Here is a 19,325-nt window from a genome sequence, read left to right on the forward strand (position 1 = left end):
GAAGTTCCTTAAAAAACTAAAAATAGAACTATCATACAACCCAGGAATCCCACTACTGGGCATATATCCTGAGAAAACCATAATTCAAAAAGAGTCATGTACCAAAATGTTCATTGCAGCTCTATTTACAATAGCCAGGACATGGAAGCACCCTAAGTGTCCATCGACAGATGAATGGATAAGAAGATGTGGCACATATATACAATGGAATATTACTCAGCCATAAAAAGAAACGAAATTGAGTTATTCGTAGTGAGGTGGATGGACCTAGAGTCTGTCATACAGAGTGAAGTAAGTCAGAAAGAGAAAAACAAATACTGTATGCTAACACATATATATGGAATCTAAGAAGAAAAAAAAAAAGGTCATGAAGAACCTAGGGGCAAGACAGGAATAAAGACACAGACCTACTAGAGAATGGACTTGAGGATATGGGAAGGGGGAAGGGTAAGCTGTGACAAAGTGAGAGAGTGGCATGGACATATATACACTATCAAACATAAAATAGATAGCTAGTGGGGAGCAGCTGCATAGCACAGGGAGATCAGCTCGGTGCTTTGTGACTACCTAGAGGGGTGGGATAGGGAGGGTGGGAGGGAGGGAGATGCAAGAGGGAAGAGATATGGGAACATATGTATATGTATAACTGATTCACTTTGTTATAAAGCAGAAACTAACACACCATTGTAAAGCAATTATACTCCAATATAGATGTTAAAAAAAAAAAAGAAAATGCCCAAAGCAAAAACATAAAGATTATACTCCATTTATAGTTATTATAAAATACTTGTTATAATTCCCTGTGCTATACAATATATCCTTGTAGTTTATTTTATACAGAGTAGTTTGCACCTCTTAATCCCCTCTCTCTTTATCTAGCCTCTCCCCACTTCTCTCTTCCCACTGGTAACCACTAGTTTTTTTCTATATCTATGAATCTGTTTCTTTTTTGTTATATTCACCAGTTTATTTTTTAGATTCTACATATAAGTGATATCATATTTGTCTTTCTCTGACTTATTTCACTAAGCATAATATCCTCCAAATTCATCCATACTGTTGCAAATGGCAAAATTTCATTCCATTTAATGACTGAGTAGTATTCCATTGTGCATATATACCACATCTTCTTTATCTATTCATCTGTTGATGGACACTTAGATTGCTTCCATATCTTGGCTATTATAAATAATGCTGCTATGGTATATATGCTATGGGGTGCCTGTATCTTTTTGAATTAGTGTTTTTATTTTTGGATATATATAAGCAGAAGTGGAATTGTTGGATCATATGGTAGTTTTATTTTTTGAGGAACCGCCATACTATTTTCCACAGTGGCTGCACCAATTTACATTCCTGCCAACAGTGTATAAGGGTTCCCTTTTCTCCACATCCTCACCAACATTTGTTATTTGTGTTCTTTTTGATGATAGTCATTCTGACAGGTATGAGGTGATATCTCATTGTGGTTTTTTTTTTTTTTTTTCATTGTGGTTTTGATTTGCATTTCTCTGATGATCAGATGCTCTGATGCTAAGCATCTTTTCAGGTGCCTATTGGCCATCTGTATGCCTTATGGAAAAATGTCTATTCAGGTCTTCTGCCCATGTTTTAATCAGGTTGCTTGTTTTTTTGATGTTGAGTTTTATGAGCTGTTCATATATTTTGGATATTTACCCTTTATCAGTCATATCATTTGCAAATATTTTCTCCCATTCAGTAGGTTGTCTTTTCATTTTGTTGATGGTTTCCTTTGCTGTGCAAAAGCTTATGTTTAATTAGGTCCCATTTGTTTATTTTTGTTTTTGTTTCCTTACCTTAGGAGACAGATCTAAAAAATTATTGCTATAATTTATGTCAAAGAGTGTTCTGCCTGTTTTCTTCTAGGAGCTTTGTGGTTTTAAGTCTTACATTTAGGTTTTTAATCCATTTTGAGTTTATTTTTGTATATGGTATATGTATATGAGAAAATGTTCTCATTTCATTCTTTAACATTAGCTGTCCAGTTTTCCCAGCACCACTTATTGAAGAGACTGCTGCCAATTCTCTTTTAATAAATATTTAGATTACTTCCAAATATCATTACTAAAAGCCATGCTGCCATGAAATATCTCTGTGTTTCTTTTTACAGTTGTGTGTGTACTTTCACTACATGTGGAACTGCTGATTAAACTACTCTGTATTTTGATAAACAATAACAAATTTTCTCCCAAATCCCATACCAATTTTCAGTCCCAGTAAAAGTGTATGAGAGTACCTATTCCCTACATTCTAGCCACTATTGAATCTTAACAAGCTTTTTTATTATTTTGCCCATCTGATGGTGACAAAATTATATCTATAATTTTTTATTACTCTGATAGAATTTGAGCATTGCATGTTTATTTCTCATCTTCCATTGATTTTCTTCTCATTTCTTACTGTGAATTTATTATACATTTTGGATATTAATCCTCTTTCTGCTATATATGCTTCAAATATTTATCCCAGTATGTTATTTTGTCCTTTGTTTAAAAAAATTAGTTGTTGAATCTGCAATGAATGTTTATGATGGCATGTAGATTTTTGTTATACTCTGGAAGACCTTATCACAATATTGTCATATTTTGCTTTAATGTTTAAGTATCTTTATCACAATTACATTTGAGATTTATTTCCATAAATGTGTGAAATAAAAATCAAAATTTAATTTTTATTTGCAAATGGATTTTACTTGCCAGTAATTCCAAGACCATTTATTGAATAACATCCTTTCTTCATCATTTTGAAGTGCCTCCTTTATCATATAATATACCACTATTTATTTTCTGTTCTGCTTTTCAATGCCTTGTGTTCTGTTTATCTATTTGTCAGTTCCCACGGTAACACGACTCTGTTTAAATTACAATAGCTTTACAGTGTATTTTGAAAATTTGCAGGGCCAGAATGAACTTTGCCCCTGGAGTGTCAAGTTTTCATTGAGTATGCATAGATTTACCAACCTCAATTTTATTTTTGCCAAAGCTATTCTCATCACTGATAATTTCCCTTTCTTACATGAGGTGGCTTATTTGGGAAGCCCGCCACTCAGCAATGCCTCTACTGCTGCTTCTACTACTACTGGCTACATATTATTGGGTGTTTACTCAGCTAACTTTCCGTGTATTTTGAATATATTTTCTTATGAACTTTGCACAAAACTTTTTGAAGGATTGTAGCAGATATCAAGCACTCTAAGTATATCCCATTGGGTTTTCCTACCATTTTCTGGCACTGCCTTCCCTGTGATCATTACCAATAGCCAAAATTTGTGTCTCTTTGTGATAGAACCAACCTCACGTTGCCAGACTACTTTGCCTGAGCACGTGGAGAGTCAAGTTGTTAGGACATTCCCCTAGGATAGCCTTAGCTCATGACAGTGGTGTGGAGCATAAATTCCCCAGTTCCCTTGTACCCCTGTCAACTGTGAGGTAAAGCCTCCATTGTCATCAGAGTTCCCCTGTGGGACTGAAGCAAAGCCTTCTCTTTACTATATTGATAACTCATGTGTGTCTGATTTCCTTCCCTTCCCTTTCCCCCTTCCCCACTTCCTTGCCATATTTTCCTGGGACTACTTCCTCATAAATCACTTTTGTACAAAATCTCACCTCAATATCTACTTTCAGGGAACCTATCCCAAGATGGATAGTTTTAATAGTAAGTCCATTTTAAAAAAGAAAAACTGAGATTCAGAGAGTTTACAGATTAACTCAACATCACACAGATAGTGGCAAACATGACTAAATCCTTTCATGAAATTATTAATAAAGTCAAGATATTTGGGTTCAATTTACTTTTGTCTCTAAAAGCATTCAGGAGTTCAACTTCTCCTGATGCCCTTCCAGTCAACCCATGGCCTGCAAGTGCCTGCTGTTACACCTCTCTGTGGGTGCACTCTCTAATCAACAAGGACTAGGGAATGAGAGGGAGGTGTGCGAGATGGTGCTATTTTAACCTGTTAAATTGAGAACCATTTTTCCCTGGACCCCCTTTCCCTTGTGCTCGGGTTAACATTAGCTGAAAGAGAAATTTGCATAAGCTTTGGAAGGCAGAAGAGAAGCAGCAATCATTATTCTTGGAAGGTCTTTTCCATCAGATGCAATTACAGGTGAATGCAGAGGTGCCAAGTTGGCCCTAGCTTTTCTTGTCCTTCCCATCTGTGTCTCTCCCTCCTGCTGGCCAGCTGTGGTTCCAGGTTCACCCCAGATGCTTGGCTGAGGACCTGTGCAAGTCGTATATCTCATAGAGGCAACATTTCCAAAGACCTCTGCACAAGCTCACCTTTTGTTATCCCCCTTTGGCAGCAGGGTGTACTTGACTCCTTGACTTTTGCTGAAAGTTCAGGCTCATTCACCTGTGCTGGTTTTTCAGTGAAGGATGGACTAGTGACCCTTTCTCTCATTCTCCAATTCCACCACCCAAATTTTTACTTTTCCAGCTTCTTCTATCTTATGCAATCTCGTATTTCTTTCGCAAGTCACGTATTCATGCTCAGTAGCCATGCTTCCCTGACTAAACTCTGACAGATGCAAATGTGTTAAATATAGACTAATGTCTCATTGAGACTTTCTCCCAAAACACTTAAAATAGTATCAAAAAGAGAAAATCTTTAAAAAGGTAACCGTCAAATATAGTTTATTTTCTTTATCCAGTTAGTTTTAGAAGCATCTCCTCTGAATATGAAAGATCTCTTTTCCCAACAAAAGAGTTGCTGTTCCTTTTTCTTTCCTTCTTTCCCTCTTCATTTTCTTCCCTTTCTTTCTTTCTCTTTGCATTTGTAAAAATACTTAAGGAAGTAATTTTGAAGAAAGAACATGCTACATGACCTTTTTTACCCCTAGATTACTTAGGAAAAATTACTGTTTTAATGTTATTTAAAAATTGACAAGACCAGAAAAATAAGAGTCTGTGAAATCAGGTCATGTCAGTTTATGAGCATAAAGCTTGACATTCAAACTATGCAAGCAAGGAAAATAAAAAAGAAAAATGAATTTTGGATATACTAATAAGTAATTTTGCTTTTACTTGTAAAGATATCTCACCATTTTTATAAGTTACTATGTGATAAAATTATGACATTTAATGTTTGAGTAAAAAACAAAACAAAAACAATTTCAAGTTCCTAACTGAGAGAAGTCATATCTGAAGGATGTAAATAAGATATAAATAGTCAATAATTGAAATATTTCCATGATAATAAAAATCACTAAAATGATCCTGAAATTTTAAAAATAGGCTACTCTCCTTACACTACTGATTGACCTAAATAAAAGTATCTAATTTTATTTCAGTAAAAAAGAAACTAACATAAAATTTAGGATATCATGACCCTGGGGAAAATCTTACAGACAGGCAGCATTTTGGGTCTCTGGGTGTTCTGTGTAAATAATTCTATAAGCACAAAAGCCCCCCAGATTTTACTGGAGTCAATTAATGTCAGGAGAAGAATAAAAAAAAAGAGCCAGAAAAATGGAGAGAACTGCCTAAATCTAATAGAACAGGGACCTAAGTGGGAGATGTATTATAGCATAGAATGGAGGAAGCCACCTAGATGGAGGAAGGTATGGAAAGACTAGTTTGCTATCCTCTCTTTCCAAGTTCTGGGGGAATTAAAATTGATGATAGTTTTCTCTTACTTGTCCCATCCATGAAATCTCAAATGCAGCCAAAGAACAAGTTAAGACAATATAATTTCAGTGTTTGCAGGAAACTTTTCTAAAGAAAATGCAGAAAATCTTTGGTAGAAAAATTTGGAGGTCATAATGGGTGAAGTCAGGGATGAAAGATCATGGTAGGAGAAGTTGGAAGATCATGTTGGAGAAGTAAGGATTGGCGGGTTGTGGTGTGAGGAGGTGATGTTGACAGGTCGTGACAGGAGAAGTTGAGTTTGATGAGTCAGGGTGTGATAGGTAGAGGTGGAGAAGTCACGGTAGAAGAATATGGAGTTGATGAATCATGGTGGGAGAGGTCACAGCTGACAGATCATGCTCTCATTTGAAGAATATGTTAAGAGATCTCTCCTTCTTTTGTGGGATACAGTATAGTTTTTTTTTTTTTTCTCTCTTCCTATAATGACAAATGATGCATTGAGTAGATATAGCAAAGATTTAATAATAATTTTCATTAAATTTGAAGGTTAACCCCTGGACTGGACTAGTGTAAGGCAAGAGAGAAGCCCAGGATGCAAAATTTAAGGAGACACTCAATCTCAGTGTTGTGAAAGGGCTGACACTGCATGTGCAAAATCCTGCCAGTGAGTGTGCTTCCTTAAATTTGGTGCACCAGGCTCCTCTCTTGCCTTACCAGTCAGCATTCCTGGTCCTAGGGAGGGATAGAGAGTGTGTGGAAATTTGTTTATGAGGCAGAATCAAAGGAAGGAATTTTAAGCTAGAGGAGAAAGATATACATATGGTCAAAAAAAGAAACATACTGTTTAAAATGATAAGCTTAAAAATGCTCCCCCCCCCCAAGAAAAAAAATAAAAGCAGCAATGATTCATCTGGGTGATGACGAATTACCTACATCTGGATTCATCAGTCAGCATATTGCAGGTACCATAATGCAAAATTTCTGTGGTGGCCTGAAGCTAGAATTCAGGGCATTGCAATAGAGGAGATGCTAATCAAAGTAGGTGGTTGACTTCAGAAAATTTGAGTACATGATATTAGTAGTGTCCTGACAGATACAAGGGAACAAGATGACAGAGATTCTGGAAACAGTCATATATGGAGGGTCCATGAATTGGAGTCTCAAGAACAGTTCACAGAGTAAAGACAGAATTCTAGCTCTAGGGAGGAAAACTTTAGAACAAAGTAGAGGCTAGCCTTAAAGATATTAGGTAAAAAGACTGGGAGAATTAAAATAGTAAAATCCATGCAAGAAATTGGCTACAAGGTGAGATCTTGGTCAAACAAGGTAAGATCTCTATGGCGAGACATTTGACTGAGTTTTTTAAGTACTAGAATTTCGTAGCCCAAATTATTCCCAATTAATGAATGAACTAGTGCCAGGAATGTGGCAGAGCTAAGCTCTCAGTCAGGTTGTCTTAGCTGACTATAAAGAAGAATCTCAAAAAGAGAGAAATGTGGTAGGCAGAATGATGGGCTGCAAAAAATGTCCATGCCCTATTTCTCAGAACTTGTGTATAGATTAGGTTACATGGAAAAGACATTAAAATTATGGTAGCAGATATAATTAGGGTTGCTAATCAGTTGACCTTCTATTACAGAGCCTATCCAGGATTATCCAGGTGAGCCCAAAGTAATCACAAGTGTCCTAAAATATGGAAGAGAGAGGCAGAAGAGTCAGTATCAGAGTGATGTGATGTGAGAAAGACCCAACTGGCTACTTCTAGGTTTGAAGATGGAAGGGGCCATGAGCCAAGGAATGCAGGAAGCCTCTAAAAGCTTTGAAAGGCAAGAAAATTTATTTTTTCTTAGAGCCCCCAGAAAGGAACATATTTCTACTGACACCTTGATTTTAGCCCAGTAAGATCCATTTCACACTTCTGAACTCCAAAACTGTAAAATAAAAACTTCATTTTGTTTTAAGCCACTAAATTTGTGTTAATTTGGTACAGTAGCAATAGAAAACTAACATGAGAACCAAGTAATACATTATGATTGATACAAAGGTAATACAATCCTTTCCCTTCATCTCCCCCAACACACATACTTTTTGGTGTCAAATTAAGGCAAGGGGAGTTGATAATATACACAAAATCTAAAGTGATCACAGTCAAAAGTCAAAATCCAAGAGACAAATTGTAAGATCAGAAACTTTATAAGGTTGACTTCTTTAAGAGGGTACGGATCTCAGAGAACTAGGTAACTTTGGATAGACAGAAAAAAAGAGAAAATCATTTCAACTGAGGGGCTGCTCCTAGGTAAGAGCAGAAGGCTGGGAATTGAGTGTTCAGATAATAGAGAGGAGAACACACAGATCTAGAGGAAGGCATATGTGAAGAATGGTAAGACAGCTAATGACCATGTATTGTGTGTGAGAGGCACTGTCCCTTCATCTGTCAAATCACCACACATTGAATGCCCATTAAATCCCAGGCACCATTCAAACAGTGGAGATACAGTGGTAAACAAGACAGACAAGGCACCTGATCTCCTACTGAGTATATTCTAGCAGGGGTGTATTTTTAGAACGTGCTTTTATTGATTATTAATTCATTTCATCTCATTAATTGCTACAAACATCATACAAGGTTGAGACATACAAGGTAAGAACTAGGACATTCTCGTTTTACAGGTGAGCACAAAAGGGCGTAAGAATTTCTTCAGCTATCATCAAAAAGTCTACAAATAATAAAGGCTGGAGAGGGTGTGGAGAAAAAGGAACCCTCCTACACTGTTGGTGGGAATGTAAATTGGTATAGCTACTATGGAGAACAGTATGGAGGTTCCTTAAAAAACTAAAAATAGAGCTACCATATGATCTTGCAATTCCACTCCTGGGCATATATCCTGGAAAAATGAAAACTCTAATTCAAAAAGATACATGCACCCCATTGTGCATTGCAGCAGTATTTACAATAGCCAAGACATGAAAGTAACCTAAATGTGCATTGACAAATGAATGGATAATGAAGATGTGGTATATACATACAATGGAATATTACTCAGCCATAAGGAAGAATGAAATAATGCCATTTTCAGCAACAAGGATGAAACTAGAAATTCTCATACTAAGTGAAAGACAGAGAAAGACAAACATCATATGCTATCCCTTATACGTGGAATCTAAAAAAAGATACAAAGGAACTTATTTACAAAACAGAAATAGACCCACAGACATAGCCTTATGGTCACCAAAGTTTGGGACTAACACATACACACTACTCTGTATAAAGTAGATAACCAACAAGGACCTATTGTATAGCACAGGGAACTATACTCAATATTTTGTAATAAGGGAAAAGAATCTGAAAAAGAATATATATATACATATATATATATTCAGATATCTCTGAATGACTGTGCCGTATACCTGAAACTAACATGACATTGTAAATCCACTCTACTTCAATAAAAAAATAAAAGAATTTCTTCAAGGTCACATAACAGTAGGTGGTAGAACCAAGATTTGAACCCAGACCATGTTAGTCAGAGCCTACATGCTTAATCACTATGCTGCCTGCTAACAAGGGGAGAAAAGTTTGGGTGGAGAAGGTGACCTAGATAATAGATGACTTTGATATATTAAAAGTCTTCATATAAAAACAACGCCACAAATAATGACAAAAACTGCCCTTTATAAAGCAATCCTTTGGTATTATACATTATGCTAAGTATAGATTTTCTACAGTCCTCAAGGCAATCCTGTAAGATGGGTATTATCCCCATTTTACAGATGGAGAAACTAAAGCTCAGAGATCATAAGTGATTGCCCAAGGCTACCCAGCAAGTAAGTGTCAGAGTTGAAATCAAAACCTTGTTTGCATGGACATATATACACTACCAAATGTAAAATAGATAGCTAGTGGGAAGATAGCTAGCCGCATAGCGCAGGGAGATCAGCTTGGTGCTTTGTGACCACCTAGAGGGGTGGGATAGGTAGGGTGGGAGGGAGACGCAAGAGGGAGGGGATATGGGGATATATGTATACATATAGCTGATTCACTTTGTTATATAGCAGCAACTAACACAACATTGTAAAGCAATTATACGCCAATAAAGATGTTAAAAAACAAAAAACAAAAAAAACCATGTTTGTGTGTGAGGAGAAACAAAGATATTTCTGACACAACTTCACACACTTTCTCAAAACTGAAACTGGAATAATGAAAGATCATTTGTTTAGTTATAATATATCATTATCAGACACATATTTGTATTCCGTGAGAGCATAATATGATTCTCACAGACAGAAGGGCTGTACTCATACAGCCCCCAGCCCCTCCCCTTACACATGTGCATTCTTCCATCAATCCATGGGAGTAAAAAGTTTTGGAGACAGTTGAAACATAAAGTCTGGAAGAAAGAAATAAAATGAAATACGCCTTACTGGAACAACCTAAGTTATGCAAAACTGGGAGCTAAGAGCCAGACTCCCTTGTCTTTAGAACTTCTACCTTACAGATAAAGCCCTTGCTGTCTTCTTCTATTCATGGCACAACAGTCTCACAGCAGTTTGGGAAAAGAAAGATTAAAAAACAAGTTGACTGTCATTTTTAGAATTGTTTGCATTTAGAAACTGATGCAAAATTGGAAACAGTCATGAAGACAAAAATATTTTTTTCTCTCTACTTGAAAAAATAAAAACATATATTTACTGCTATGTTGAGACATTTTTTTTCTATAGGGGATCAGAGAAAGATGGCTCTTCCATAAAACTTATAGCAAAAAAAAATTTCATAGTGTATTCTGTTAGTATATGATTAACCTAACTGCTATATATATGATTAAACACTACATAGTCCTTCTTCTCTTAGGTTCATTCTGATTGACAGACGTGCCTATTACAAATGTGTTGAGAAACACCAACATTTTTCAGTCCCTAGTTTCTTGCATAATTCTGTGTTTAGCTATGCCCTGCCACCAGTTTAATTGGGAGGTTCCCTTGTGAAAATATAATTTATGTACGTTTTATACAGGTTGTTTTCTTTGTTTCTTCAGTAAAGTAGAATTTGAAAAAGGAAAACATTTGTATTACACTTGTCTCCGTGATACAATTCAGTGATATACATTCCTTGGGGTACATAATGTCAAACCAAACATTCTGAAAAATGGGAAAGAAAACCAATAATTTTGACTTTGGAGAACATCAGGGTGCAAATTAAATGCACTTGTTGAATAATACATTTTTAAATATCTGCTGTGGGTGGTCATCAAATCGAAAGTTATTTCTTCAAATACAGGAGTTAAGGGAGGAAAGTGCCAATGGGCATAAAACTCTGTGTGGTTAATGGTGGAGTTTCATTCTCCAGCACGTGTGTATAGCCCCTCCTAGAAAGACACTTCATGGCTCTCATAATTCACTCCTCGGGCCTGTCCTTGCCCTAGTGATATGGGATGGACTCACCCTAGGAAAGTCCATTCTCAGGTCCTTTCATATAAAGCTCACTGAACTCCCTCTGGCACTCATTTGTTAAATTATCCCCTCAATCAGTCCTGGCAGTCCAGGCTATGACTGATCTTGAAGTGAGGAGCTGGTTTATCTATATCACACAGAGATTGTTTGGTCTCAGAAATTAGAATATCTTTTCTTTTACCAACATAGTATGCATTTATCAGGCTGTCAACACTACTTTTTTTTTTCAGGTAAACTAAAATTACAAATGTAAGACTATAGCCACAACTTCAGCACAGCTATTAATTTTTGAAAGAAGTCAAAAGTAAATCAATTTTTTAAATTGCAGCACTATTACAGAGGTCTCAGTGGCCTCAGCTTTTATTGAGTAAGAATCTGAATGTGTCACAACTGATAAGAAAGCAACAATTTCATTAAAAATACCTGATTTCCAAATGGCATTTAAGGCAAAGGGAGATGGAGATAAAAACAAAACTGAATAGGGGAGCTGGTTTCATGTATTATAAATGATGTACCTGTTAGCAGAGTTATAAAACAAGAAAATAAGGTAACTGAACTGACTGCAGGAAGGGAAAAGTTATGTAAATGAAGATAGCCTTATTAAAATAATCAAGACAAAGAGATTCACTGATTTAGAAGGTAGCTGTTTTTGAATTGTTCGTGTAATTAATCCTTTTCTTCTGTAAGCTATTCTTTCAAAGGGGCAGTTCCACTTGAAAGAAATTAAGGTGGGTTGGACAATATCAACATAAATTGAAGTTTTGAAGCAATATTATAAGTAGCACTAGTTCTAGAGAGAAAGATGCTCTAAAAATACATGTTGGAAATCTCAGAGAATATAAAGTAATATGACTCCCATTTTCCCCTCAACTACCATGTTTTAGGGAGTACTCTTACTGATGATACAGGGTTGGTAGAACTCACTACCTCCCTCTCTGGAAATTGCTACTTACAGCAAAGGCCTCTTATTTATGGCTAGAGCTTTACTCATCACTACGAGCCCCTTGCTTGGAGTACTCTGTGTTCATCCGCTAGGTTCAATGGATATGCTAGGGAACTCTGGAAAAAAAGTTCTGGTCTCAAGGCATGTATGACATATATAGGATTATTAAAAAACTAAGAAATGAAAAGCAAAAGTAATTTCTCCCACTTCCATGTCCCTGAAAGCATATATATGTATACTGACACAGCCACAGATAGTTCACATACAAGTTACAAAATTCTAGTAAAGATAATGAATCCATTTTCATCTTGGCAAAATTAACTGAATTTATACATGGTATAACATGATTGTCCTCTTCCAAGAACTTACTTGTTCTAATGATGCACTTTTCAGTACAATTCAATTTTCCTTCACTTACAGAACACTAAAAAACCTGTCTTTGGTTTTTACTGTGACCTCATTTGTAGAGAATAAACTCATCTGCATGCACCATTTCTGCAAGGGGGAGGTAAAAGTAACTGAGTAGATTACTGACCTCAAGCAACAGAGGTCAAGAGATGTTACATAACTTGTTCCCACAGTAACCTCCTGGAGAAGCTTGACTTTGAACTCTGCGCTTAGCCACTGCATTGTACTATTTCTCCAACAACTTTTCAAACAAGATATTTAATTTGACCTCCAGTGATCAAGGAGTTGGCTGTTTAACCATAGCTACTTTTTCATTCACCTTATCCCTACTTACTCTGCATGGACATGATTCGTTTGAAGAGACAACGTGTTTGTTAATCCTGATTTTCCATTTACATATGCATTTATACATCTTGAAAAAAGGAGCATTTGGGTATTCATGCCAAATTAGTGGGTAACAACTCAGATGCTTTCTTCTACAGATACAGACTTTCTGGTTATAGCCATGATTTTAATTATGCTTCTGTTTTATTCCACCTGAACCAATTACTGTAATGGAATAAATTGGATCTCATCTAGGGAAAGTCACAATTCATGCTGCATTTTATTCCAAGATTATTTCTTGAAGTGAGAAGAGACAAGGACAGAGGTCAGAGCTAGTAGATTTTTTAAATTTTGAATGCAAATATTCTGTAGAGATTAGTACAATCCACAAAAACTGTGACCATGTTAAACATATTTATCACTCTTTTATACTTTAGTTATTGAAACTGGAAGGTGACAGGGAAATAGTTCAAAATATTCTTTTTTTTTTTCTTTTTTTTCTCAGTGCTATACAGTAGGACCTTGTTACTTATTTTATATATATTAGTTTGTACCTGCTAATCCCAAACTCCTAATTTATCCCTTCCCCACCCCCTTTTCCCTTTGGTAACCATAAGTTTGTTTTCTATGTCTGTGAGTCTGTTTCTGTTTTGTAAATAATTTCATTTGTGTCATATTTTAGATTCCACATATTGTGTGGTATTTGTCTTTCTCTTTCTGACTTGCTTCACTTAGTATGATAATCTCTAGGTCCATCCATGTTGCTGTAAATGGCATTATTTCATTCTCTTTATGGCTGAGTAATATTCCATTATATATTTCTTTATCCATTCATCTGTTGATGGACATTTAGGTTGCTTCCATGTCTTCGCTATTGTAAATAGTGCTGCTATGAACACTGGGGTACATGTATCTTTTCAAATTAGAGTTTTCTCTGGATATGTGCCCAGGAGTAGGACTTCTGGATCATATGGCAATTCTATTCTTAGTTTTTTAAGGAACCTCCATACTGTTTTCCTTAGTGGCTGCACCAATTTACATTCCCACCAACAGTGTAGGAGGGTTCCCTTTTCTCCACACCCTCTCCAGCATTTTTAATTTATAGATTTTTAATGATGGTCATTCTGACCAATGTGAGGTGGTACCTCATTGTAGTTTTGATTTGCACTTCTCTAATAATTAGCAATATTGAGCATCATTTCATGTGCCTATTGGCCATCTGTATGTCTTCTTTGGAGAGATGTCTGTTTAGGTCTTCTGCCCATATTTTTTTATTGCTTTGTTTTCTCAAATATTCTTTTTATCCAAACATTAGATCATAAAAATGTAGAGTTTACTATTTGAAACAACCAGGAACTCATAGTGAGATAAACATTAAGACTCAAATAGATAAATGGGTAAATGAGTAGGCAGTTCACAGAAGATAGAACTGAATGATACAAAGTATGTTCAATCTTACCTGTAAGCATAGAGATGCAAATTAAGGCCTCACCTCCCCCTTTTTTTTTTTTTTAATTAATTAATTAATTAACTTATTTTTGGCTGTGTTGGGTCTTCGTTTCTGTGCGAGGGCTTTCTCTAGTTTTGGCAAGCGGGGGCCACTCTTCATCGCCGTGCGCGGGCCTCTCACTCTCGCGGCCTCTCTTGTTGCGGAGCACAGGCTCCAGACGCGCAGGCTCAGTAGTTGTGGCTCACGGGCCCAGTTGCTCCGCGGCATGTGGGATCCTCCCAGACCAGGGCTCGAACCCGCGTCCCCTGCACTGGCAGGCAGACTCCCAACCGCTGCGCCACCAGGGAAGCCCTCACCTCCCTTTTTGTATCTGCAAACTAACAGGTAACACTCAATGGTGGTGAATATGTGGTAAGATGTAAATCCTAAAGCATAGCATGTGTGTTATAAATGTCTACACTTTCTCAGAAATTAAGTCAAGAGATTGAGTTATAAATGTTTGTGATTTTTATTCCAGTGTTTTTATTTTTAGAAAGGCATTCCAAGAAAACAATCAGGAACATAAGAATGCCTACAAATACTTTAAACATTTTTTAAATGGCATTTTTATAAACATTTAGAAGTGGAGGAAGCCTAGGACTTCCCTGGTGGCACCATGGTTAAGAATCTGCCTGCCAGTGCAGGGGACATGGGTTAGAGCCCTGGTCCGGGAAGATCCCACATGCCGCGGAGCAACTAAGCCCATGCACCACAACTACTGAGCCCCGTGTGCCACAACTACTGAAGCCCATGTGCCTAGAGTCTGTGGTCTGCAACAAGAGAAGCCACCTCAATGAGAAGCCCATGCACCGCAACAAAGAGTAGCCCCTGCTCGGTGCAACTAGAGAAAGCCCACGTGCAGCAACAAAGACCCAACACAGCCAAAAATAAATAAATACATTTATATTTTACAAAAATGGAGGAAGCTTAATTCCACAAAACAAGGGAATGGTTCAATGAATAATGTTATAGCTATGGAATAGTATATTATATGGTCATTAAAATTATATTCATAAATGTTTAATGGAAAAGAAAATCTTTATAACATTGTTTTTAAAATAGTATTAGAAAGATATAATCTCAATTCTATAAAATATATCATATATGGAAAATCAGGATTGTAATAGTGCAGGTTAGAGTAAATATCTCTCATTGGTGGAATCAGTAGATTATTTTTATTATCTTCTTTATGTTTTTAAATTTGGGGAATAAATATATACAACTTTTAGAATGAAATATTTTATGTGTATGTGTATGCATATGTATGCATGCATATACACATATATACATATGTAGATACAAATACATATTTGTATTTTACAAACCTTTACTGTTTAACCATCGAACTCCTTTTTGGTTAACTTTTTTTTTTTTTTTTTTGTCTTTCACACTGACATTTTTATCTACAGTTTCAGTTCAAAAGAACACTGCATTAATAAATACTTCAAAAGCATACTATTGTTCTTTCAATTTCTCAGGCTACAAAGTTGCTTTTGCTTATCAAATATTAATAAATGATAGGTCACTGGTCTCCCTTTTTAAAAATTTATAGGTCGTTTTTTTTTTAACATCTTTATTGGAGTATAACTGTTTTACAATGGTGTGTTAAGTTTCTGCCTTTGTGGTCTCAGCATATAACTTCAGTTATGAAAAATGTCATCCCTCCAATTTGGAATGCATTTCAGTTATAATCATTGATTTTCTAAGACAATTTTACTATCAAATTCATTGATAAAACATATGGCTCTGTTCTTAATTGTCACTAAAACTTCTGATCTTACCATAAACCACAACTTTAAATTTTCTACTCCTTATTTACATCAAAAAAACTGATTTTTGCAAAAAATTAGGAATGATTCTCTGAAAGTTACATAGTCCAAAATTTCTATACACAAGTGATTTTTCAAACATTTTTTATAGAAGTAAAAGCAGTTCTTAAATTGTACACAGAACCCAACCAGTTTGTGCCTGTATTGTTTCCACTTCAATTAGCCCCATGCCTCATCTCTCTGAAGGAACCCTCTAAGACACTTGCAAGGATCTCTTGGAATATGCAGAACACCATGTAAAAAATATGCTGCTCGGGGCTTCCCCGGTGGCGCAGTGGTTGAGAATCTGCCTGCCAATGCAGGGGACACGGGTTCGAGCCCTGGTCTGGGAAGATCCCACATGCCGCAGAGCAACTAGGCCCGTGAGCCACAATTACTGAGCCTGCGCGTCTGGAGCCTGTGCCCCGCAACAAGAGAGGCCGCGATAGTGAGAGGCCCGCGCACCGCGATGAAGAGTGGCCCCCGCTTGCCGCAACTAGAGAAAGCCCTCGCACAGAAATGAAGACCCAACACAGCCATTAAAAAAAAAAAAAAAAAAATGCTGCTCTGCACAATTTATCAAAGAGCATAATTCATAGTTCATATGGACCAAATTTCAAGTAAATGATGTTTGTCATATTGCCTATGTTACATTCACCATGGGAAATAACCCCACAAAATGTCTTATTCTATGCAGAATGAGCATGTTTCAGGTCAGAGAACTCTATTTAAGGAGCCATGGAGAAATTCCTCTCAGGTCTAAGTTTCAGGAAAAATGTAGCTTTCCCTGAAGAGAGAGTTTGCTCTAAAGACACTGTGAATCAGGTAACAGCTTCTCTCATTGCACTGGCTGTAGGGAGGCTTAGAGAAATGGACAGCTGTATAGGACGTCATGGTATAAATTCTTGTGAGTCAGTATTAACTCTGACTTTGCTATAGTCCCACTGAATCTTCCCCTTCAAACTTAATCCCTTTTTTGAGAATATTTTTAGTGTCAATGAAAATCAATTATTTTCCAGTTTTATTGAGATACAATTGACAATAAGACAGTATTAAACTGTACAATATAATGCTTTGATAAATGTACATATTGTGATATTATTACCATAGTAAGTTTAGTAAACATCCATCACCTCAAAGAGTTACAGCTTTTTTGTTGTTTTTTTAGGGTTTTTTTGGTGATAAGAATTTTTAAGACTTACTCCATTAGCAACTTTCAAGTACAGGCATACCCCCTTTTTTTTGTTTGTTTTTTATAAATTTTATTTATTTATTTGGTTGCATTGCGTCTTCGTTGCTGTGCATGGGCTCTCTCTAGTTTTGGCGGGCGGGGGGCTACTCTTTGTTGCGGTGCGTGGGTTTCTCACTGTGGTGGCTTCTCGTTGCGGATCACGGTCTCTAGGCATGTGGGCTTCAGTAGTTGTGGCATGCGGGCTCAGTAGTTGTGGCTCACGGGCTCTAGAGTGCAGGCTCAGTAGTTGTGGCACACAGGCTTAGTTGCTCCGCGGCATGTGGGATCTTCCCAGCCCAGGGCTCGAACCTATGTCCCCTGCGTTGGCAGGCGGATTCTTAACCACTGAGCCACCAGGGAAGCCCAAGGTATACCCCATTTTATCGAGTTTCCCTTTATTGTGCTTCACAGATCCTGTGATTTTTGCAAATTGAAGGTGTGTAGCAACCCTGCACTGTCAGATGATCGTTAGCGTGTTTTAGCAATGAAGTATTTTTTAATTAAGGTATGTACTTTTTTTAGACATAATGCTGCTGCACACATAGACTACGGTATAGTGTAAATGTAACTTTTATATGCGCTGGGAAACCAAAAAATTCCTGTGACTAAATTTATTATAGTAAATACTTTATTGCAGTGGTCAAGAACTGAACCTACATATATCTCTGAGGTGTGACTGTATACAATATCATTTTGTTAACTGTAGTCATTATGCTCTGCATTACATCCTAGAAATTATTTATCTTACAATTGGAAGTTTGTATCTTTTGATCACTTTCGTCCATTTCCCTCAACTCCCAACTCCCATCTCAAACAACCACAAACCTGTTCTCTGTATGAGTTTATTTTTTGTTTTTTCACAGTTCACATATAATTGAGATCATATAGTATTTGTCTTTTTCTGTCTGACTTATTTCACTCAGCATAATGCCCTCCAGTTCCATCCATGTTGTCACAAATGATAAGATTTCCTTATTTTGTATGGCTGATATATATATGTACATATATATATATATATATATATATCACATTTTCTTTATCCATTCACCCCTCAATGGTTGCTTCCATGTGTTAGCTTTTGTAAATAATACTGCAGTAAACATGGGTGTGCAGATATCTCTTAGAGATAGTGATTTTGTTTGTTTCCAATATATACCCAGAAGTGGGATGCCTGGATCATATGGTAATTCTATTTTTAATTTTTTGAGAAACCTTCATACTGTTTTCAGTAATGACTGTACTAATTTACATTTCCATCAACAGCATACAAGGGTTTCCTTTTCTCTACATCCTCACCAACACTCCTTATCTTTTGCCTTTTTGATAATAGCCATTTTAACAGGTGTGAGATGATAGCTCATTGGGGTTTTGATTTGCATTTCTGTGATGATTAATGTAGTTGAGCAACTTTTCATGCACCTGTTGGTCATCTGTATGTCTTCTTTGGATTGATGTCTATTCAGGCCCTTTGCCCATTTCTTAATAGGGTTATAAGAGGTTTTTTTGCCATTGAATTGTATGAGTTCTTTGTATATCTTAGATATTAACCTTTCATAGCATATGTGTTTGAAAATATTTTCTCCCACTTTGTAGGCTGCCTTTGCATATTCCTTTGTTGGGCAGAAGCTTTTTGTTTCATGTAGTCCCACTCACTTAACTTGCTTTTGGTGTCAAAAAAAAAAAAAAATCATTGCCAAGACCTATGTCAAGGAGCCTATCTATTGTGATTTCTTCTATGAGTTTAACGGTTTTAGATCATACATTCTAGTGTCTAATCCATTTTTAGTTTGTTTTTGTGTATAGCGTAAGATATGGGTCCAGTTTTATTTGTTCCCATGTGGTTATCCAGTTTTCCCAACACGTTTATTAAAGAGATTGTTTTCCCATTTTTCCCTTGGCTTATATATTGAAAATTAGTTGACCATATATGTACGGATTTTTCTGGGATCTCTATTCTGTTCCACTGATTTACGTGTCTGTTTTTATGCCAATACCATATTGTTTAGATTACTATAGCTTTGTACTATAGTTTGAAAACAGGAAGTGTGATGCCTCTGGCTTTGT

The sequence above is a fragment of the Balaenoptera ricei genome, chromosome 7 (genome assembly GCF_028023285.1).
Source record: "Balaenoptera ricei isolate mBalRic1 chromosome 7, mBalRic1.hap2, whole genome shotgun sequence".
NCBI lineage: Eukaryota > Metazoa > Chordata > Mammalia > Artiodactyla > Balaenopteridae > Balaenoptera > Balaenoptera ricei.